Source organism: Pseudophryne corroboree, chromosome 1 (assembly GCF_028390025.1).
Source record: "Pseudophryne corroboree isolate aPseCor3 chromosome 1, aPseCor3.hap2, whole genome shotgun sequence".
Classification (NCBI taxonomy): domain Eukaryota; kingdom Metazoa; phylum Chordata; class Amphibia; order Anura; family Myobatrachidae; genus Pseudophryne; species Pseudophryne corroboree.
In genome coordinates this window covers 461,049,035-461,072,675 of record NC_086444.1, presented here as the reverse complement: position 1 = coordinate 461,072,675, position 23,641 = coordinate 461,049,035, and the positions used below count along the sequence as shown (strand labels likewise).

The 23,641-nt window shown below is 41.8% G+C and overlaps 1 long non-coding RNA gene across 3 annotated transcripts in view; it reads left to right on the top strand.

Annotated features, from left to right (window-relative positions):
* The window catches only part of LOC134893460 (uncharacterized), a 130,980-nt gene that overhangs the window by 18,657 nt on the left and 88,682 nt on the right, over positions 1 to 23,641 (top strand). For 2 of the 3 annotated variants that reach the window (XR_010171680.1, XR_010171677.1), the window contains exons 2-3: positions 3,182 to 3,274; positions 10,654 to 10,936. The exons of the other annotated variant lie outside the window; for it this stretch is intronic. This is a non-coding gene — a long non-coding RNA (uncharacterized LOC134893460). The remainder of the gene's footprint in view (positions 1 to 3,181; positions 3,275 to 10,653; positions 10,937 to 23,641) is intronic. 3 annotated transcript variants of the gene reach the window in all.

Here is a 23,641-nt window from a genome sequence, read left to right as displayed (position 1 = left end):
GTCCTTATATTCCTCAATACCACAAAATATAGGAGTAGAAGCAGTTAAGAAAAAGCTAATTGAAGATAAAGAATTGTCAGAGAAAGAACGAGTATTTATATTGGATAGTATTAAATTCATTTTAAAACATAATTATTTTAAGTTTGAGGGTGACATACTTATGGGTGAATGGGAACAAAAATTTGTTTATGATACCAATTGGGAAAAAAATCATATAAAAATGTATAAAAGATATATAGATGATTTAATCATTTTTTTGGATGGGTGATTCTGAAAGTATTGAAACGTTTATGGAATATATCAATCAGAATTTGTTTAATTTAAAATTTACCTACAAAACAGACGTGAAGAGTATTAACTATCTGGATCTCAAGTTGGAGGGTTTACCATCAGGCATAATAGAAACTTCCACATTTATTAAAGAAACGGATGCGAATAGTTACATCCCTGCAGATAGTTGTCATCATTACAATTTGAAGCACAATGTACCCTATGGACAGTTCCTTCAAATAAGAAGGAACTGTAGTGATGACGTCCAATTTTGGCAACAGACTGATCGATTGGTCGATAGGTTTCTTGAAAGAGGTTATCTTAAAGATCGTATTGAGGAAGCAAGACTTAAGGCTTTCAAAAGAAATAGATTAGATCTTCTGAATCCTAATATGGGGAAAAGAATAGACACTACCAACAATAGACCCTTTATAACCCAGTATAACAAAGAAAATAAACAAATCAAGAAAATTATAGAGAATAATTGGGGTATCTTGCAAATAGATCCTATTCTGGGTCCCCACCTTCCCTCAAAACCTAGGATTACTTTTCGGAAAGCTCAGAACCTTAAAAATGTTCTCGCACCAAGTAACTTAAGACCTATAGAAACAGTTAGTACAAAAACTGAGAATTTAAAAAAAAATCAGGATGTTATCCATATACAAAAGGTATATGCTGTAAATTCATAGAAAAATCACCAGTTACAGATGTGTCCACTTACATCTTTTCTAATTTGCTAAATTTGGCACAACATGCAAAACATGGCTAAGCTGTTTTTCACGAGTAATGAGTGGATGGATTTAAAAAAAATGTGTTTGCCATAATAGAATATGTATAAAGTAACATATTAAAGAAGCAAGTTAAGAAAAATCACAAGGCATGGCCATATCTCTGTGTCTATAGTATGTTAAACCAAGCCATACATGGCGGGATATAGCAAAGATGTATGTGGACACATCTGTACATACTATAAAATTAATAATAAAACCTGCAGTTTGAGAGGAGTATATACATGTAACTCTACGTTTGTTATATATAGAATCACTTGTGAATGTGGAAAAGCATACGTGGGTAAAACCAAGCATATGATTAAACTTCGCATCCAGGAACATTTGAGAAATCTAAAAAAAATAAGTACTCATAGTTTACCGAGACATTTCTTAGAATTTCATAATTGTGATGTAAAAGGCCTAAGGTGTACGATTTTGGAACATATTAAAAGGGAGGTAATAGAGAATTAGAATTACCCAAAAGGGAGTCCTATTGGATATTTACCCTCGATACATTAGCCCCTCATGGGATTAATGAAGGGATTGACATAGTTTCATTTCTATGAATTGTATGGATATGTAATTTTATGAATATTCTTTTGAAATAGACACTTCTGGTGAGATTGTTTTTCTTTTTATGTTATTATGCAGATCATCTGTCACAGTAAATCTGTTTGTGAAGTGTACATCGTCATTTGAAAGACAATTTATATAGGTTGTATAAAACATGCACTTAAAAAATATAAGGATATATTCATGATTATCAATTAACTGTGTCATTTTGGTATTGACCATGATTTTAGTAATAATAACACTATATAAAAAGATTAATTATATCACAATTAATTGTGTCACTATGAACCTCTAGAAGGTATTAGTAGTATGTGAGTATAGTAGAGTAATAATAGTATGTGAGGGGTGAAGTGTGTCACTTTGATATCAAAATATATAAAAAATATCAAATAACACTATGTAATTATATTAAGAGCTATCCATAAAGAATACTGGTTCAATTCGATTATTAATAATGAATTTGGATATAAGTAGGGTTAACATTAAAAAACTATTATTCTATGAATGGTCCTTTAGAGATCTAAAATTATTCCTTTATGATTGGAGCCATGTGCGGTTTTGTTAATGTAAAAATATTATGATTATTATTATTTTTGATAAACCTAAAATCCATTTATATAATTGGACTTAAGTGCGGTCATATAATACACTAAGAATAGTATTTGAACCGTTTAGTGTAGAAAACAGTTATGTGACGTGCGCGTGACACGTGATGTCGTACGCCCATAGGGAGGCTTGGAGCTCTGTCAGAAAAACCCCATGTGATCGGACATGTGGCGCGTGACGTCACGTGTTCACAGGGAGGCTTGGAGTGCTACCAGAAAGTTGAGATCCCGCTCCTGGAGCGCAAACAGACTATTAAATCCATTTTTGTCAGTTTAACAATCCTCAATATTTAATCCTTAACACTAAAGGTCCCTATGATAGTTATCTAATAATGGAGATATATACAAGATGAAATAAAATCTTTTTAACAAATATTAACTAATTATACTAATTACTAAACAGGAAGTGATGTATTGGCCCAAGAGGTTTAAATAGAGAGCCTTTAGAGACTAGCAATCACTCTGCTTTTGGACTTCAGACTGCACAGATGTGATTGACTGTTGCTGGTAAGCACAAAAAACTTTGTTTTCTCTAAAAAAAAAAAAGCATTATAAAGCTTAATATATAATTAGACTAATTTAATATAACTATTTTTTAATAGGCCGCACTAGAATCTGGATAATTGGTTAAAAATACTGCTAAAAATAATTAGTAATAATAATAATAATAGTAAGTATTTGTTACTTTTCCTTAATGAATAAAATCTATGATGTGGCTAATATAGTAAATAATAGAATATAAAATAATCTATTTATATGAATCATAGGAATTCAAGTCAATTGTTACCCATTAATGAAATACACAAGAAATTATTTTATCAGTAAGTACTCTACCCATTTTATTACAGTAATTGAAAAAAGTTTATATCATAGACAAAATAATAATAATAATAATAATAATAATAAAAAATAATAATAATAATAATAAGAGAAAATATATAATTGATGTTCCCATCTATATAGGTTAAATTGTTTGCTCTCATATATGAAGATCTATATTCATCATGAGGATTTTTCCCGCTCCCACAAAATGGGAGTCCTATGATAGGACAATTAGTAAGTATATCGCTCATTCTTACATCTAAGATTTCACTAATAAGATACTATTAAATCAACTGTACAAATAATGTATTATTTATTATTTAGATAACTAAGAAGTCTTTTAATTGATGAGAACTCTATATCATTGTAATGAGTATATGGTATAATTAAGAAATTATCTATATATCTATATATATATATATATATATATATATATATATATATATATAAAATGATGTGGAAGAAACTGTATACTGAATATGGTAAAAATAACGTAACCTATTCTGACTATTGAGAGTACGAATGTTATACATCTTTGTGCTGTATGAGAAAATATTTATTTTTCTCCTACACCCAAAGACACCCCTGGGGAAGTCACTAGAGACAAAACTCATTGGGTGAAACAACAACAATTTTTATTAATATTGAATCACTGTATTGACAAGAAAACTCTATGGGCAGACAAATCAATGAACAGTTGAAAGTTGTTTTATGTATAAGATAATGTATTCTTGAAGTTCTTTATTTACATTTTAACAATAAAATTGTAATAATACATTTTGGGTGTCAGTATATGAGGTATATAGAACATTCATAGTTCACATCTATTAGGTAAGATCTGTTGAACAGCAGAGCGCACCCCAAAAAAACAACTATCTGCATATATATATACAAATGACAAGGGCACGCTCCGTTTTGCCCTGGATAAAACGGAGCAAGCCCATGTCATTTGGATATTTAGGAGGCCTCTTCAAGATACTGTATGTTGTGGCTGTTAAGGAAGCCTCCCAGATGTTGGTTATTTATATAGGGTGTGTGATTATACTGTATATATATATACAGCTACAGACCGCCATTCCACATCCAAAATCATATTACCTGAGTGCCCTCCCGGTGAACAATGCAGGTCTTTGTCCCAAATATACAGTATGATGATAAAGGCGGCACTCAGCAGGAATTTCCAATGGTTTTCAACGTTTCAATTGCTTTACTGCAGTTTTCATCAGGAATACAAAACAGACAAATTTCTTACCTCTTAACGGTACTCCCGGCGCTCCATGCCATCCAGCTTCTGGGTTCGGGGCATGGTGACATCAGATGTCAGTGTCCCCGATGCCGTGGTGTCACACCTTATTGCAAGAAGGCTGGCTCTAGAAGGTAAGGAATGTGATTAGCCAGTAACGAATCATTTTAAGACTGCACACCACTCCCTTGCTATGTTGCACTATAAACTGGTGGATAATTTTCCTCTATCGGTGAGGGGTGGCGATCGCAATAAGCTTCTGCTTTAGCTTGAAGCTAGATGGATCTTTAACTGTACCACTTTTGTCCCATATGGTCTTAACAAATATTTAAGGTTTAATTATTTTTTGTGATCATGTTGATATTACCTGTCGGATTATGTTAATGCTGGTTATCTACTATGTTATAGTGGTCTTGCACGTCTTTTTAATATGGATTAGTGTTTTAGTGACAAATGCTGGCCTTATTAAGACTGGCATTATATGTTGCGTTTACAAACAAATTATGAGACCTTAAGCACTGTGATCTTGATTATTATGCTTTTTGCATAGTATACTTCCTGTTATTATGGGTTTTCTTTTTTTGCAATATGGTTATATTTGTAGCCATGGTGATGAAGGTGTCTCACACCATCCTACGGTGGACATGTGGTGCCACCACGTCAGGGACGCCGGCGTCTGGTGTCGCCGCACTCTGAACATGGAAGCTGGATGGGATGGAGTGCCGGGGGTGGCTACACTTGTGTGTGCTATTTAAGAGGTAAGAAATTTGTCTGTTTTGTATACCTGATAAAAATTGCAGTAAAGCGATTGAAATGTTTAAAACCATTTAATAGTGTTTGTGGAAATTCCTGATGAGTGCTGCCTTTCTCTTTATATATATATATATATATATATATATATATATATATATATATATATATATATATATATATAAAAGGAATGGGGGATGAGGGATGTATAGCGACTAATGTGTAAATACAATATACAGTTGCCACTTAAATATATAAAAAAAAAATATTAATATAGACATATAAGAAACATATAGGCATATATAAAAAATGGGACAACAATACATACACAGCTGGACTAAAAACACTTAAATGAAAACCTTAAAATTATAATATAACCAAGTAAAATGGATTTTCCTTATCTTAGGTGAGGTAGGTACAGGATTTCCCCAACGCTTTTCGTCTCAAAAGACTTCTTCAAGGGGTAGGGACATAGTGAGCCTGCAAAGCTATTTATAGCCAATATTGCTGGGTGGGAGGGTTGTGACATCACAGGGAGTCATGTGATACAATTATATGATTGATGATATTTGGCTGTTTACTAGTGCAGTGCCAAAGGAGCAGGGTCAGTAGGGACTATTGGTGTACAAAAACGAGTGTATTAGGCATTGCAAAGCAACTTGGAAAGTCTCAGAAAGCGTTTAAAACACAAAATTGCGGTACTTCCGCCACACTTCCGGTGACGGACGGGTTCGATGCGTCACTTCCGCCCCACTTCCGGTCGCGTCTGCGCATGCGCCCGCGGCGGTTCGTGACTCTAGTTCAATGTGCTGTATGGAAGCTCCTCAATTTCTGTGATCCAGGGGAAAGTCTCTCCTTTCATAAGTCCGTGTAGTGGCCATATTTGATGGGACTTTCTCCATATATATATATATATATATATATATATATATATATATATATATATATATATATATATATATATATATATATATATATATAGGATCATGTAGCCCGGCACTCCCTTGGTGACGTCCGTGCCCCGGTGCCTTCAGAAAAACAATCAACAATAGCAAAAAATACTGCGGCACTCAGGGTCTTGTAAAGATGCTGTAAATTGGTCAACAATCACATCAGGAAAGCACCAACGTTTCGGAGAGTTCAACCCCTTTGTCACACCTTGACAAAGGGGTTGAACTCCCTGAAACGTTGGTGCTTTCCTGATGTGACCAATATACAGCATCTTTACAAGACCCTGAGTGCCGCAGTATTTTTTGCTATTATATATATATATATATATATATATATATAGAAGATAACCTCCGGCACTCCAGTCCTCCCCCTCAGGGTGTACCTCGCTCCGGTGCCCTCCCCAGGGAACCTGTCCCTGACATGTACCAACAGAAGAAATCAGAGGCGGCACTCAGATGCTTTAAAGTCAGTGAAAAACTATATTCGTGAGGTCAACGTTTCGGGGACCACCTCCCCGTCTTCAGGACAAACACACAGTGAAAACAGTGAACAATAAATACACACTTACCCCCCTCCTCTTTCCAATCTCCCCGCCAGCGTCCGCCGCAGCCACGCCAGCCGCACTTCCTGTCCGGTATTCTGTGTGTAACACCTAAGGCGGAAGTGACGTAGCGTTGATCTGTGGGCCGCGTGACCTTGGCAACGCTGGGGGGGGAATGAGAAGTGAACACTTAAAGTTCCGCTTTACATAATAACAATGAAATCGTGCTTATACATAGATAAAACTATGGCAGTTATCAACTAACTACCATAAGTATATTAAATTAGACTATAATAAATATATCTTTAAAACTTACAATAATATAAATACGATTCATCTGGAAATTAATCAATGTGTTCACATTTCCCCCATACTACCACCTATGAATAAATTCCTAGTGTTTAAGACCCATACATCAAAAATACTTAATTGATGACAGGATTGGTATTAACACATATATTATTTTTATTTGTGCAAAAACCCACATCTATATTAACGTGTCTCTAACCATGATGCATTTGACATTTTACTAAATATTGGGTGTTCTTTTTGGCTACTAAACTGCCTTACTCTCTCTCCTTTTATCACTCCACTCTCTCCATTTGTGTCACCTATTTTTATGTACCCCACATTCTATGTATTTGGGACCCCTTCACTGAAAAATGACGGTCCCCTCGATTTTAGTGACTACCTGCCTTCACAAAAAATTGATTAGACCCAAGCTGTCATTTAAGCCTCCCGGTTTCAAGGTATTTAACCTATGAATCCACCTGGACTCCAATCTCAGTAATTGCTGTCCTCGATTCCCACCTCTAGGCAATTCCGGCACATGATCGATGATCCTGTGCTTGAATGTTGCCATATCATGCCTGTTTTCCAAAAAATGCCTGGCCACTGGCTGATCCCCACTGCCCGTGGCCAGCGCATTGCCGATTGCCTGCCTATGTTGTGCCATCCTTGTCTTGAACTGGTACTGTTTTGCCAATATAATAACGCCCACATGGGCATATAATGGCATATACCACGAATTTGGTGCTGCATGTTAACGGCCACCTGATCGGGAATTTCTTCCCTGTATATGGGTGGACAATATTGTCTCCAGGTGACATGTGTGCAACCTGTGCACCGTAGTGCAACCTGTGCACTTGTAGCATCCATTCTTACGTGATAAGAAATTCTTTGCCGGGGTTGCTTTTAGTTTGGACATGTCCGTTTTGACAACAATGTCCCTGATATTTCTGCCTCTCCTATGACTTGGCATCAATCTTTTGTCCTGAAAAATCTTTAGGTATGGGTCAGAGGTAACCATGGGCCATAATTTTTGCACCTTCTTTTTGATGCCCTCACTCCTAGTTGAGAACTCATTAACCCATGGAATGACTTTAGTCATGTCCCTTACTGTGGCTGGTTGCAATAACTCTTTATTTTTATCTGCGGCTTTTGCTCTGGCTGCTCTCAATAATTTCCGGGGGTATCCTCTCTGGAGAAATCTTTGCTCCATCTCATCCAGTTGAATTAACATCTCTTTCTTATCGCTGTTAACTCTACATACACGTAGAAACTGCGAATAGGGGAGACCTTTAACCGTCGCTGGGGGGTGAAAACTGTCATGCCTCAACATAGTGTTACGATCTGTCGGTTTTTTATACAGACCAGTAACAATCTGTTTGTCTTGGATTTTAATATGAATATCCAAAAAACAGATCTCTGTTTTACTGCTTGTTATGGTAAACTTAAGTTTAAGTGTTCACTTCTCTTTCCCCCCCCAGCGTTGCCATGGTCACGCGGCCCACAGATCAACGCTACGTCACTTCCGCCTTAGGTGTTACACACAGAATACCGGACAGGAAGTGCGGCTGGCGTGGCTGCGGCGGACGCTGGCGGGGAGATTGGAAAGAGGAGGGGGGTAAGTGTGTATTTATTGTTCACTGTTTTCACTGTGTGTTTGTCCTGTAGACGGGGAGGTGGTCCCCGAAACGTTGACCTCACGAATATAGTTTTTCACTGACTTTAAAGCCTCTGAGTGCCGCCTCTGATTTCTTCTATTTATATATATATATATATATATATATATATATATATATATATATATATATATTATCACAGTATATGCATACCTCCCAACTTTGGATGATGATGATGATGATGAATCGGGACCTGGCATCCGAGAAAGGGGCGTGGCTTTGCGTAGAGGGGCATAGCCACTGGTGGAGGGGGCATGGCCTTGCCGCGCAACCACCATGATTGTCATTTTGCTGACTAGATTGCTTAAGTTTTAAGCATGGATCTCTCCGTGTGTTTGCCCAACAGCGTACATCGCTATTTCCGGTACTAGATTAGCCTGCATGCAGGCAAAATCTAGCAGGCCGCTCATTTCACCGCTGGGTAAAATGAGTGGCCCCCTCCCGTCACCACCCCATCCTCGCTCAGCACACCTATCACTGAGCAGGGGAGAGGCGTGCTGAGCGGTCTGTGTTAGATTGCTCAACACACATCTCTCCCCGTGTGTATGGGTCTTAAATGTTGTCCAATAATCAAGTGCATTGATTGATCCTATTAACAGCAATCTCTTTAGGGGGATACACACTAAAGAGATGTGTGCTGAGCGATCTATCAGTGACCGCTCAGCACACATCTCTTCCCCTACTCAGCACAGCATGATGTGTGCTGAGCGAGGGGGACGGGGACGAGGGGCCGCTTACTTCACACAGAGTCCCCTTTTACACTTTACGGAAGGTAGAGTCCCCCTTTTTACACATTACAGCAAACAGAGTACCCTTTTTATACATTACGGCAGCAGAGTCCCCCTTTTTACACATTAGGCAGAGTCCCTTTTTACACATTACTGCAGGCAGAGTCCCCTTTATACACATTACGGCAGCAGAGTCCCCTTTTTACACATTAAGCAGGCAGAGTCCCCTTTTTACACATTAGGCAGCAAAGTCCCCCTTTCTACACATTAGGCAGCAGAATCCGCCTTTTTACACATTAGGCAAAGTCCCCCTTTTTACACATTAGGCAGGCAGAGTCCCTCTTTTTTACACATTACAGCAGCAAAGTGGCACACTGAGGGAGATCTAGGGAGAAAGCAGGTGAGAAGAACACTGGGATAGAGCTAGGGAAAAAGCAGGAGAGCCGCACACAAGGGGGAGAGCTAGGGTTAGAGCAGGTGAGGTGTACGTGGGGGGAGGGCTAGGGAGAGAGCAGGTGAGAGGAATGTGGGGTGAAGGCTAGGGAGAGAGCAGGTGAGAGGAACGCAGGGGGAGGGCTTGGGATAGAGGTGAGAGAAATGCGGGGGGAGAGCTAGGGTTAGAGCAGGTGAGAGTAACACAGGTGGAGGGCTTGGGATTGAGTGAGAGGAATGGAGGGGGAGGGCTAGGGAGAGAGCACGGGAGAGGAACACAGGGGGAGGGCTAGGGAGATAGCAGGTGAGAGGAATGCAGGGGGAGGGCTTGGGATAGAGGTGAGAGAAATGCGGGGGGAGAGCTAGGGTTAGAGCAGGTGAGAGTAACAGGTGGAGGGCTTGGGATTGAGTGAGAGGAATGGAGGGGGAGGGCTAGGGAGAGAGCACAGGAGAGGAACACAGGGGGAGGGCTAGGGAGATAGCAGGTGAGAGGAATGCAGGGGAAGGGCTTGGGATAGAGGTGAGAGAAACGTATAAAAAAAAATATTAATGTTGTTCCAAATCCTCAGAGAAAAATGAATCTCTGTACTGACTTTAGGAAAAATGTGTGTATACATTCTTAAGAACAAAACATCCAAGTCTAATGGAGCAGCTTCCTTTCAATATTAAATGAGCTATAGTATTACTGTACAAATGAGGAATATACAGTACTGTGCAAAAGTTCTAGGCAGGTTTGGAAAGAATTGCTGCAAAGTAAGAATGCTTTAAAAAAATGTAAGTGTTAATAGTTTATTTTGATTAATTAACAAAATGCAAAGTGAATGAACAGAAGAGAAATTTAAATCAAATCAATATTTTGCTTCAAAGCAGCATCAGTTCTTCACATAGGTACACTTGCACAGAGTTCTTGAAGGAACTTGGCAGGGAGGTTGTTCCAAACTAACCACAGATCTTCTGTGGATGTAGGCTTGCTCAAATCCTTCTGTCTCTTCATGTAATCCCAGGCAGACTCGATGATGCTGAGATCAGGACTCTGTGGGAGCCATAGCACCACTTCCAGGACACTTTTTTCTTCTTTACGCTGAAGGTAGTTCTTAATGACATTGGCTGTATGTTTGGGGTCGTTGTCCTGCTACAGGATAAATTTGGAGCCAATCAGATGCCACCCTGATGGTACTGCATGATGGATAAGTACTTGCCTGTAACTGCATCTCTTAGCAGCCCTTGAGCGTCCCGGCAGCCCCCAAGACTCCCAGCAGCTTCATTACAGGGAAGACCACTAGACAGGTAAGTGTTATTAATATTATTATTATCATATTATTATTATCATATCTTTTTTTTTTTACTTGTATCGCAGAGTTTCAATTTTCTTCTATTGGTATCGGTAGCGCACATAACCGTGGTAATCAAAAATTGGGTGCAAGGTACACAAGGTTTTACCTCGCTAAACCTCGTGCCCAGATTTATTCCCCCCTAAATCTTGTATTGATTTGTAACTTTAGGTGAGAACCAATGCCTTTATTCATAAAAAAATCTATCTCTCTATCTCTCTATCTATCTATCCATCTATCTCTCTATCTATCTATCTATCTATCTATCTATCTATCTATCTATCTATCTATCTATCTATCTATCTATCGCTACAGTATATGCAGCTTGTCCTAGTGCAAAATCTGTGTCACTCCTGTACTCAGAAAAATTAGAAATGTACAGTATTGGAAAGGGATCTGTTTAATTTGCCGTCTGTTGGGATCCCGGCGGTCAGGATACCTATGCCAGAATCCCGCCAGCCGGCAATGCTGCCAGCCAGAATACCGGTGCTACAGAACTTTTCCCACTCGTGGGTGTCCAGGACACCCATAGAGTGGGAATAGATCCTGTGGTAAGTGTAGCGAGCCACCAAGCCTGTAATGGGACTCTTTGTGCTTGCCCCGCTGCCGGCATACTGTCAGCTGGGATGCCGCTGTCGGTATATATTGACAGCCGGCATCCCAGCCGCCGGTAAATCATACTGAATCCATTGGAACACTTGAATGTTTCAAATGCCTAGCTGTACTCTTAAGATAAGAGTCTGGGCTCCAAAATGTTGGTTTGTTTCAATACATTTCTTATTTTTATTAATCCTGGGGGTAAATTTACTAAGGTGGGAGATTTTTAGAACTGGTGATGTTGCCCATAGCAACCAATCAGATTATATCTATTATCTGCTAGAAGCAGCTAGATAAATGGTAAGTAAAATCTCCCATCTTAGTAAATTTACCCCTTGGAGTGCTAGGACAAGCTGTGTATGTATTATTCTCTTAGTTGATAGGCACCCATGTCTACAACTTCCTGGAGGGGGACTATCACTGACTAGTATGGGCACTATCCAGGATACAGGAGCATATCCAGCACCACCCCAGGAGACATATGTAGGTAGAAATATTTTATATCATTAATCCCCTTCTCATCATTTCCCCTTCTCATCATTTCCCCTTAGTCTTCCCATACATTGGTATCAAGGTTTAGAATGTCGACAATTGAATGTCCACATGTTCTGTATGTTAACATTCAGAATGCCAACATGGATGGGGGGTCGGCATGTTGGCCGTGCGGATGTCCGTAGCAGCAGAAAAAGGATAGAGGCACAATGAGGACAGTTAATATCCAAATCAATATATTATTAATTGAATGGATCAAAAATGATATAAAACAATTACATCAAAGTGATTATTATATTAGTACTTGAGGGTGTCTGAGAAAGTCATCTGATGGTGCAATGCCATACAACTAATACATGAATGCTGCAGGAGGTGTCTATTGGAAAAGGACACTTCCTGCCAGAATTTGCGTCCCAAGTGCTGCGTCCCAAGATGCAGTATGGGATCACTGTCGCAACCATCAGAATAGGCCCTGCACATGTGCAGAGTGAGCCCTGTGTGTTCACTCGCAGTCACCCCTTAGCCTCGGTATTATTGACATTTGTCTGGGGATGAAGTAAGGGGGCAACACGGACCAACTTGCAAAATGGGGGCGTGTCAGGTTCCAGGGTCTCACCTATGGTGTGGGGACCCGGGAGTTGCCAGTCCAAGTGCTGGTAACACTGCAGCGACGGGCAGCCTGGTCTGCGCTCTCAGGGAAGGCATAGGAAGGCTATCAGGGGCAATTGGTATGGCAGCTCTGGAATCGAGGATGGTGAGTGCAAGTGGTTGCTCCCTTGTGTGTCTGCAGACGCCACCATGTTGGAGACCAAAAGCCATGCACTTCTGGCCAATGGCAGGTCACCTTGAGTTCTCAGCCTATCCTTGCTGTTTATCCCCTATAAAAGGGGTTGGGCTGGGATAAACACTGCCAGTGCTGTAAGTTGCTTTTGCAGGCAAGTGTCTCAGTTCTGTGCTCCTGCAGGTGGTCCTGTATTACTCCTGCCACTCTCTGCAGCCGCCCACCCTTGAGTAGGCTCCCTGGTGACTCATATTGCTGGTGGTGCCACCAGTTCCCAATATCCAAGTCACAGCATTCCAGGATTTCCAGTCTCACTTGCTCAAGCTGCAGCATTCCAGGATTTCTGATCTCATATGTTCAAGCTGCAGCATTCCAGAACTTGTAATTTCACTTGTTCAAGCCAAAGCTTTCCAGGATATCTGATCTTCCTCTGAGAAAGCTGACAAAAGACAGTGAAACGCGTTAGTATGCCAGCCTCTGAAACTGGGGCACAGCCAGGAATGCTTTTGGGATTTAGTTTGTACATCCACAGCCACTGGGATTTCCAGCAGCAGCCACTGTGGACAAATGGAACACTCATCTACAATTGCGGTTGAGTTCATAACCTCACTTGGACCATCGCTAGAGTGGATAAACCCAAAGAAATCCATGGGACTGGTAATTTTACCAAAAAGACTGGATTATTTAACCCAAAAGGCTCTTTTAGCATATATAAACTGTCCTATTCCCCACACTGGCTTGTTTTTGTTCCTTGAGTAAATCAGGTATTACATTTGATCACAGACTGTCAAAAAGGTCCCACTATAAGTGTTTTTATATATTCCATGGAGATATTTTAATGAACTTGTGCAATAATAAATTGTATGGTAAATTTTAGAGCACCTGTCTGTGTTTATATTAGCGCTGTTTTATATATATATTTTATATATCTTTTTTAAAATCACGTGTTCAAGCCGCAGCATTCCAGAATTTCTAGTTTAAATTCTTCAAGCCGCAGCATTCCAGGATTTCTGATCTCACTTGTTCAAGCCTGAGCATTCCAGGCTTTCCAGTCTCATTTATTCAAGCCGCAGCATTCCAGGATTTCTAATCTCATTTGATCCAGCTGCAGCATTCCAGGTTTTCTAGTCTCATCATCCAGTCTTCAACAGCCCAGCATTTCCAGCACCGTTTATTCATTCTTTTGCAGTTCCAGTTTTTAAGTCCCACTCATTTCAGCATCAAATCTTTTGCAGTTCTAGTTTACAGGACTTATTAATTTCAGCATTCCATCTATTGCAGTATCTGTTTATTCTTTTCAACATATTGTCTCTCACAGTCAAATAAATACAAGTCTATGTTTTTTGGAATTCCACGTGCCTCTGAGTGTTCTGTAGTTTCATGAGTATAATAAGTTAAGAACTGCATTCAACCTCCTCATTTTCATCCTCCTGTGGTCACATCCTCTCCAGCTAAAATACGCTCATCGGAGCCCTATCACAAGCCTGACCTGACATATCACTAGAGATGAGCGGGTTCGGTTCCTCGGAATCCGAACCCGCCCGAACTTCAGGTTTTTTTACACGGGGCCGAGCGACTCGGATCTTCCCGCCTTGCTCGGTTAACCCGAGCGCGCCCGAACGTCATCATCCCGCTGTCGGATTCTCGCGAGGCTCGGATTCTATCGCGAGACTCGGATTCTATATAAGGAGCCGCGCGTCGCCGCCATTTTCACACGTGCATTGAGATTGATAGGGAGAGGACGTGGCTGGCGTCCTCTCCGTTTAAACTAGAGTACTAGAGAGAGACACAAATTTTGGGGAGCATATAGGAGGAGTACTACTTGCTGCTGATAGTGTGACCAGTGACCAGTGCCACCAGTTTAATTAATCCGTTCTCTGCCTGAAAAAAAACGATACACAGTGTGACACAGTCACACATACCATATCTGTGCTCAGCCCAGTGTGCTGCATCATATACTGTATATCATTATCTGACTGCTGAGTGCTCACTGCTCACACAGCTTAATTGTGGGGGAGACTGGGGAGCAGTTATAGCAGGAGTACATATTTTAAGTACAGTGCACACTTTTGCTGCCAGAGTGCCACTGCCAGTGTGACTGACCAGTGACCACTGACCACCAGTATTGTGATTGTCTGCTGACCACCAGTATATTGTGATTGTCTGCCTGAAAAAGTTAAACACTCGTCGTGTGGTGTTTTTATAAACGCATTCTGCAGACAGTGTCCAGCAGGTCCGTCATTACATAATATATACCTGTCCGGCTGCAGTACTAGTGTGATATATATATATATTTTAATTTTATCTCATTATCATCCAGTCTATATTAGCAGCAGACACAGTACGGTAGTCCACGGCTGTAGCTACCTCTGTGTCGGCAGTCGCTCGTCCATCCATAATTGTATACCACCTACCCGTGGTTTTTTTTTTTTCTATCTTCTTGATACTAGTAGCTTACTTTAGGAGTCTGCAGTGCTGAGTCTGACAGACAGTGTCCAGCAGGTCCGTCATTACATAATATATACATGTCCGGCTGCAGTACTAGTGTGATATATATATATATATATATATATATATATTTTAATTTTATCTCATTATCATCCAGTCTATATTAGCAGCAGACACAGTACGGTAGTCCACGGCTGTAGCTACCTCTGTGTCGGCAGTCGCTCGTCCATCCATAATTGTATACCACCTACCCGTGGTTTTTTTTCTCTATCTTCTTGATACTAGTAGCTTACTTTAGGAGTCTGCAGTGCTGAGTCTGACAGACAGTGTCCAGCAGGTCCGTCATTACATAATATATACCTGTCCGGCTGCAGTACTAGTGTGATATATATATATATATATATATTAATTTTATCTCATTATCATCAAGTCTATATTAGCAGCAGACACAGTACGGTAGTCCACGGCTGTAGCTACCTCTGTGTCGGCAGTCGCTCGTCCATCCATAATTGTATACCACCTACCCGTGGTTTTTTTTTTTTCTATCTTCTTGATACTAGTAGCTTACTTTTGGAGTCTGCAGTGCTGAGTCTGACAGACAGTGTCCAGCAGGTCCGTCATTACATAATATATACCTGTCCGGCTGCAGTACTAGTGTGATATATATATATATTTTAATTTTATCTCATTATCATCCAGTCTATATTAGCAGCAGACACAGTACGGTAGTCCACGGCTGTAGCTACCTCTGTGTCGGCAGTCGCTCGTCCATCCATAATTGTATACCACCTACCCGTGGTTTTTTTTTTTTCTATCTTCTTGATACTAGTAGCTTACTTTAGGAGTCTGCAGTGCTGAGTCTGACAGACAGTGTCCAGCAGGTCCGTCATTACATAATATATACATGTCCGGCTGCAGTACTAGTGTGATATATATATATATATTTTAATTTTATCTCATTATCATCCAGTCTATATTAGCAGCAGACACAGTACGGTAGTCCACGGCTGTAGCTACCTCTGTGTCGGCAGTCGCTCGTCCATCCATAATTGTATACCACCTACCCGTGTTTTTTTTTTTTCTATCTTCTTGATACTAGTAGCTTACTTTAGGAGTCTGCAGTGCTGAGTCTGACAGACAGTGTCCAGCAGGTCCGTCATTACATAATATATACCTGTCCGGCTGCAGTACTAGTGTGATATATATATATATTTTAATTTTATCTCATTATCATCCAGTCTATATTAGCAGCAGACACAGTACGGTAGTCCACGGCTGTAGCTACCTCTGTGTCGGCAGTCGCTCGTCCATCCATAAGTATACTAGTATCCATCCATCTCCATTGTTTACCTGAGGTGCCTTTTAGTTGTGCCTATTAAAATATGGAGAACAAAAATGTTGAGGTCCCAAAAATAGGGAAAGATCAAGATCGACTTCCACCTCGTGCTGAAGCTGCTGCCACTAGTCATGGCCGAGACGATGAAATGCCAGCAACGTCGTCTGCCAAGGCCGATGCCCAATGTCATAGTACAGAGCATGTAAAATCCAAAACACCAAATATCAGTAAAAAAAGGACTCAAAAATCTAAAATAAAATTGTCGGAGGAGAAGCGTAAACTTGCCAATATGCCATTTACCACACGGAGTGGCAAGGAACGGCTGAGGCCCTGGCCTATGTTCATGGCTAGTGGTTCAGCTTCACATGAGGATGGAAGCACTCAGCCTCTCGCTAGAAAAATGAAAAGTGTTTTTTGGAAGGGTCATCCTGCGTGACACTGCAGTGCCACTCCTAGATGGGCCAGGTGTTTGTGTCGGCCACTAGGGTCGCTTATCTTACTCACACAGCTACCTCATTGCGCCTCTTTTTTTCTTTGCGTCATGTGCTGTTTGGGGAGTGTTTTTTGGAAGGGCCATCCTGCGTGACACTGCAGTGCCACTCCTAGATGGGCCAGGTGTTTGTGTCGGCCACTAGGGTCGCTTAGCTTACTCACACAGCTACCTCATTGCGCCTCTTTTTTTCTTTGCGTCATGTGCTGTTTGGGGAGTGTTTTTTGGAAGGGCCATCCTGCGTGACACTGCAGTGCCACTCCTAGATGGGCCAGGTGTTTGTGTCGGCCACTAGGGTCGCTTAGCTTAGTCATCCAGCGACCTCGGTGCAAATTTTAGGACTAAAAATAATATTGTGAGGTGTGAGGTGTTCAGAATAGACTGAAAATGAGTGGAAATTATGTTTTTTGAGGTTAATAATACTTTGGGATCAAAATGACCCCCAAATTCTATGATTTAAGCTGTTTTTTAGTGTTTTTTGAAAAAAACACCCGAATCCAAAACACACCCGAATCCGACAAAAAAAATTCGGTGAGGTTTTGCCAAAACGCGGTCGAACCCAAAACACGGCCGCGGAACCGAACCCAAAACCAAAACACAAAACCCGAAAAATTTTAAGTGCACATCTCTACATAGTACCCCCATTTTGTAGGAGTACCGAGGCCACGCTCTGCATGTTTGGATGCAGAATTCCTGGCCATGGCAGAGGAGTTCTGATGGACAATTTGAGGAAGCTGAGGCCTATGTAGATGGCCACGGGCTGCAACCTTCAGACAGAGCACTAGGATCACAGATGCTGGCAGGAGGCTTCTTCTGCACCATTAGCATATAAATTGTACGGTGTAGCACAGCTGATTCCCTGCGGCTGTGCAATATCGTATATATCTGAATCAGGCCCAATATCACTTAACATTAAAATTAAAAATGTAATATATGAACCATGAGGATTAATTATATTGCTACTTCTTAGCCTGCTATTTTGCTACAGCTCTTTTACAAAGCTTTTTCTCTCCATTACACTACTGATAGCTGAAGCACCACATACATCTTTATGCTGCAGTGCCGTAACTTAACATTTTAGCGCTGTGTGCAAGAAACAGCATCAGCGGTCCCCCACCCTCCAGATACAAAACAGGGCCAAGGCGTGCACCAAAAATATAGGGATGTGGCTCCATGGGGAAGGGGTATGGCCACAAAATACCAATTCATAATACGCTGTACAGAAGTCTTCATTATTCAAATTACACCGCACAGTAGCGCCACTTACGCACATTACACCAGATAGAGCCCCTTTTACACATTATGCCAGGTAGAGCCCCTATCACACATTATGCCAGGTAAAGTCCCCTTTTACACATTACGGCAGGCAGAGTCCCCTTTTACACATTACGACGGCAGAATCCCCCTTTTACACATTACGGCGGCAGAGTCCCTCTTTTTACACATTACGGCAGGCAGAGCCCCCTTTTAACACATTAGGCAGGCAGAGTCCCCCTTTTTACACATTAGGCAGCAGCGTCCCCCTTTTTACACATTATGGCAGCAGAATCAATCTTTTTTTACACATTAGGCAGGTGGGAGAGAGGGAGGGAGGGACAGAGGGAAGGAGGGAGAGAGAGAGAGAGACTTTCCTGCCATCGGGGGAGCCACCACTCTTCCAGTGAGCCCACAGCATGGGGATGAGTCACCACTCCTAGAGCCCGGCACCGTGAGACAACTGCTACTCCTGATGCAGCGGGGGAGACCAGCATGGAGACCACAAACTACAACCAATGTATATCACATGCAGCTTGTTGGCTGCATGCTGGTCTCCCTTGAGCGGCGCGATCCTATCATGTGTGTACCAGTGGATGTCCCCACAGTGCAGATGAGAGGGGGAGAGAGAGGGGTAGCAGGGAGGGGGTGGGGGCGTGGGAAGGAGACAGAGAGAGGAGAGGAGTGGGAGATAGAGAGAGAGAGAGAAGGGTGGTTGGGGGAAGAGAGAAAGGGGTGGGGGGGAGAGGAGTAGCAGGAAGAAAGAAAGGGTGTGGGAAGGAGAAAGCGAGAGGTGGAGTAGAGCGGGAGAGAGGGCTGAAATGAGAGTGGAAAGGGATGGAGAGGGAAGATAGAGATGCTGTGGCTTAATTTGAGCAGCAGTAGGAAACAACAGCCAGCTCCAGTACCTGGATGTCTCTTTGCAGGATGGGGGTAGAGCACACAGGGGAGAGAAATACACGTACCTGTGTGATCAGCCGTACTGGCATTCTCTTCATGTGAGTGCGGTGGCCATAGCGGCAGTGGGGGATGATGGTGGTACATGCACTCGGAGATGCTGCAGTGCTGGAGCTGCCGCCAGTCTATTAAAAAAACTCCGTCCTCCGAGCTCCCGACATCCCCTGCGCTGTATGGTGTGGAGAGGAGTTACTTGTGCTGCTGCAGGAGTCGATGGGGGGGAAAGCGGGGCGAAGCACAGGGAGAGACAGACATACCTTCAGTGCCCTGCGCTGCCAGCTATAATGTAAATCAGCAGAAATGTGTCCTGCATAGAAGGAACCGGGCACAACGCTACTATTATATATTATAGTGGGGAGCTCTGCAGCTGGCGGCGGCCAATTGGGCTGGATGTGGATGGCGCGCCCACAGCACAAATGCGCTGTGTGCTAAGCACCATCCGCTCACACTTTATGACAGGGTTCTCATACAGGCCAAAATGCTGACTCTGCGGGCATTTTAATTACTGTGACATCACTGGCCTTGTGTGTAAATTAACCAATCCACACAGTGCATTTCTGCATGGTGTCTCTGACAAGCAGTTAATCAAGCATTGCTGTTTAGTTAAAAGAGAGTGCTTAAAGTATAGTTTGCTTACTGTGGCACCTGTAAAATAAAAAGGGTTAGTTTAAAATGTTTACACTCTTTTAAGAGCATGTGTAGAATATAGATAGGGCCTGTTATGACTGCTGTGTCCGCTCTGGTTGCACCTGCTAAACTAAGCTATCCCTAGCTCTGTCCTACCGCAGTCCAGGTTGGATAGGATGGTTTTCGTCTCCTGTATATGCGGTGACTTTATACTCCTCCAGCCGCATACGGGCAATGTTAGCGCCGGGTATCCGGATATTAAGTCCCGCTCTGACTGATGTTATTGTAGTGCCGCAACCTGGATACAGACAGGTGGTTCTTCACTCCTGTTTACACGGGGCTCTTGTCTTTCCTCTACCGCTGATGGAATTAACGGCAGTGGGCGCCCGGAACTTGCATTGCGCTATAGATGTTAGTAAGAGGTCTATTCATGAAGCAGAGAAAATCCCCATTCTGCGGTAAACAGGGCTTTTCTCCGCTTCCTGCAATTCACAGAGTAGATTACTATAGAGAAGCTTATTACTTCTCCTGCGGTAGCCCTGCTCTGTGCTGAAATCGTAGTACCATACATTTGTATGGTAACTGTAATCAGGAGCGGATTGGGAACTAAAAGCGGCCCTGGAAAAATTTGTACTAGTGGCCCCACATGGGCAGCACCAGAGGTGTAAGGTCTAGCCATGGGCCATGGCAGCAGCACCCTCCCCCCAAACGTATCAGATAGTGGGCATGTCCAGCATCAAGGGGGAAGTTAAATAGAAATAAAATTAAATATTATGAGCACATTATATGATACACCTTCAGAATTTAGGAAACTATATCATTCTTTAGAAAGATATATTTTCTTGCTTATTACACCAACCGCATCCCAGTCACTATTCACTCAATCTTATATGTCAGCCAAGCAGGCAGACAGAGCATATACTAGATCATCTGCAATCACAGGCTAAGTGGCAAAGTTTTTTTCATATATGCAAATTATTTTGCATCATATTCACTATGTCTATAAAAAGGACCACATGTCCTCAAACAAAACAGGCCCCTTAGGTGCATCGGCCCACCGGGAATCTTCCCTGCAGACCCTATGGCCAATCTGCCTCAGACTGTAAGTCATGTAGCAGCGGAAAGCACTGCTTTCTGCTTCTCTCTCATGTGCAGATTCGCCATCTAAGGATGGCGTAGTCTGCAGCAACCTGATGAAAAATGCCCTGAAGATTGAACTCACCCCTGCTCCTGCTAACTCCGTTCTGCAGGCTCAGCCCCTTTTCCCCAGCCTGCTGTGCTGCCAGCATGTCTTCTCAGCAATACCTTCAGACGCCGAAACAGGCACATATGAAAATGCGCATGTGCAGAAGACACTCCAGCAAATCAGCCGCGGTACCAGCAGTGAAGAAGGCTTCGTGGGAGGACAGGTTACCACATTGCTTCAGGAATCCAGCAGAGGTTGATGAATTGCGGTAAGTATATGAAAAAAACCCCCACATAAGAATGCGATGTTTGGTGATGAGTAAAACCAAACCATCACATTCTTACATGAATAGACCCCTTACTCCTCTGCAGCAAGGTTGCCATGTGAAGAAAGAGGTGCAGACTACGCCATCCTTAGATGGCGAATCTGCACACGAGAGAGTAGCAGAATGCAGTGCTTTCCGCTGCTACAAGAATTACAGCACAGAGCAGGCCTACCGCAGGAGAAGTAATAAGCTTCTCCATAGTAATCTGCTCTGTGAATTACAGGAAGAGGAGAAAAGCCCCGTTTACTGCAGAATGGCGCTTTTCTCTGCTTCATGAATAGACCCCCAAGAGAGAGTAATGTGGACATATTTAGTATAAGCACTCAAATTATTATATGTATATTACTAAACTCAGTAACACAAAGATTTTGTCATAAAATCATGGCAAATAGAGGCTGTGATCATTATACAGTAAATAATAGATGTCATTTTTAGATGAAAGGTAAAAGAGTGGAGGAAGCACTTTACACAGCCTTTGGGAGTATGCTTTTTCTTTTGTCTAGGGATTGATTTTGGATTGTTTTGTCTTTTCCTTCTCTGTCTCTGTGTACAAGATGGTATCGGGATCCCGGCGCATGAAATGCCAGTGGTCAGAATACCGAATACTGACATCTGAAAGGTAAGTAGTCCAACCCTCCCTGTCTACCCCCTAACCCAAACCCCTCTCACAGCCTATCCCTAACCATCCCCCTGTAGCCTAACCCAAACCTAACCCTATTCTCCCCCACCAACACCATAAACCTGACCTTCCTTGGCATACTTCCGATCGGGGATGCCGGCAGATTCCGGCGTTGGCATTGTGATCCATGTCGGGATTCCGGCAGAGATCTTCGAAACAGTGTCAGGATTCCGGCGTCTGTATTCTGACTGTCGACATCCCAAACACCGGTATGCTGACTGGATCCCCTGTGTACTATATCACTACCTGGCAGGTACAACTACCATTCCTTTTTACTTTCCAGGAACAATTTTGCTATATTCTGAAACAAAGTTAAAAAAAAGTTAACAGTTAAAGCTCATCCACATGACAATGTTTTCTTATTTGTTTCTAAAAGCAACACAAAAAGTCCACCAAGGAAATAACCAATTGTGGAACATCTATTGATTTCTTTGCTGTTCTGCACATGGTGTCCACATATACAGGCTTGGACTGGCCCAAAGGGGTACAGGGGAAACCACCGGTGGGCCCCACTACCTGGTGACCTTCTGCTCTAAGGATCAGGTTCCAGGCTGTGCACTTGAATTATACATTATACATATGCTACCTTATACTGGACTATGGTGTGTTTTCTACAGTGCATTGCTGTTATTAATCTATTAATCTGGTACATTATCATGCATGCAGCAGCTGAATTTACTGTATGTATTTATGAAGTATGAATGCCATTTTTAGATTTCTCACAAATATTTAAGATGCCCGCTCTAATATATATATATTGTAAATGCCTGCACATCTTATTACCAAATCCCATAAATGTGTGCTTACATCGCACAACACCTCATAAGCATACCACAGCATCCCATAAGAGAAAAACGATACACCCACACATTATCTGAGTTCCAAAGCTCAATGAAGTATATATTTCTTGTTAAAAGGATATGGATACAATATATATTACAAAGTACAGTATACCTATAGTTACATGATTACACTCACACAGAAAACAGTTAGAACATAGTTAAAACACAGTTACATATAGTTATAGTTAAATGCCAGCGATACAATTACCAGATCTTTCTCATTATTAGTTTGTCCCTCCATATGACTCTGTCTTTCTCTCTTTTCTCTGTAAAATCATGCAAGACCTCCATCTCCCTCTGAGACCACAAGCAACTGAACTCTGAGCCCCCCCTCCCCAGGAACTACTTTCCTGTGTGACTAGTTCCTGGGGGAGGGGTCTCTCTCTCCTTCTATGATTGAGTCACTATTTTCTTTGAATATGCTGATCAGGTTGTCTATGAAAACTGCCAAAAGGGTTGGCTTGAGTTCCCTGTTCACTGTATCATTCATTGTTCTAACAAAGTGAATTTAGCTTTTATACATATAATCATAACTATCTGCTGCAATGTCCCACAACTTCACAACAAGTATCAAATTAATCTACACACCAATCTGCTTGTTTTAATAGTAAACATGACAGGTGTGTCTGGTTCCGTTCAAATAATAC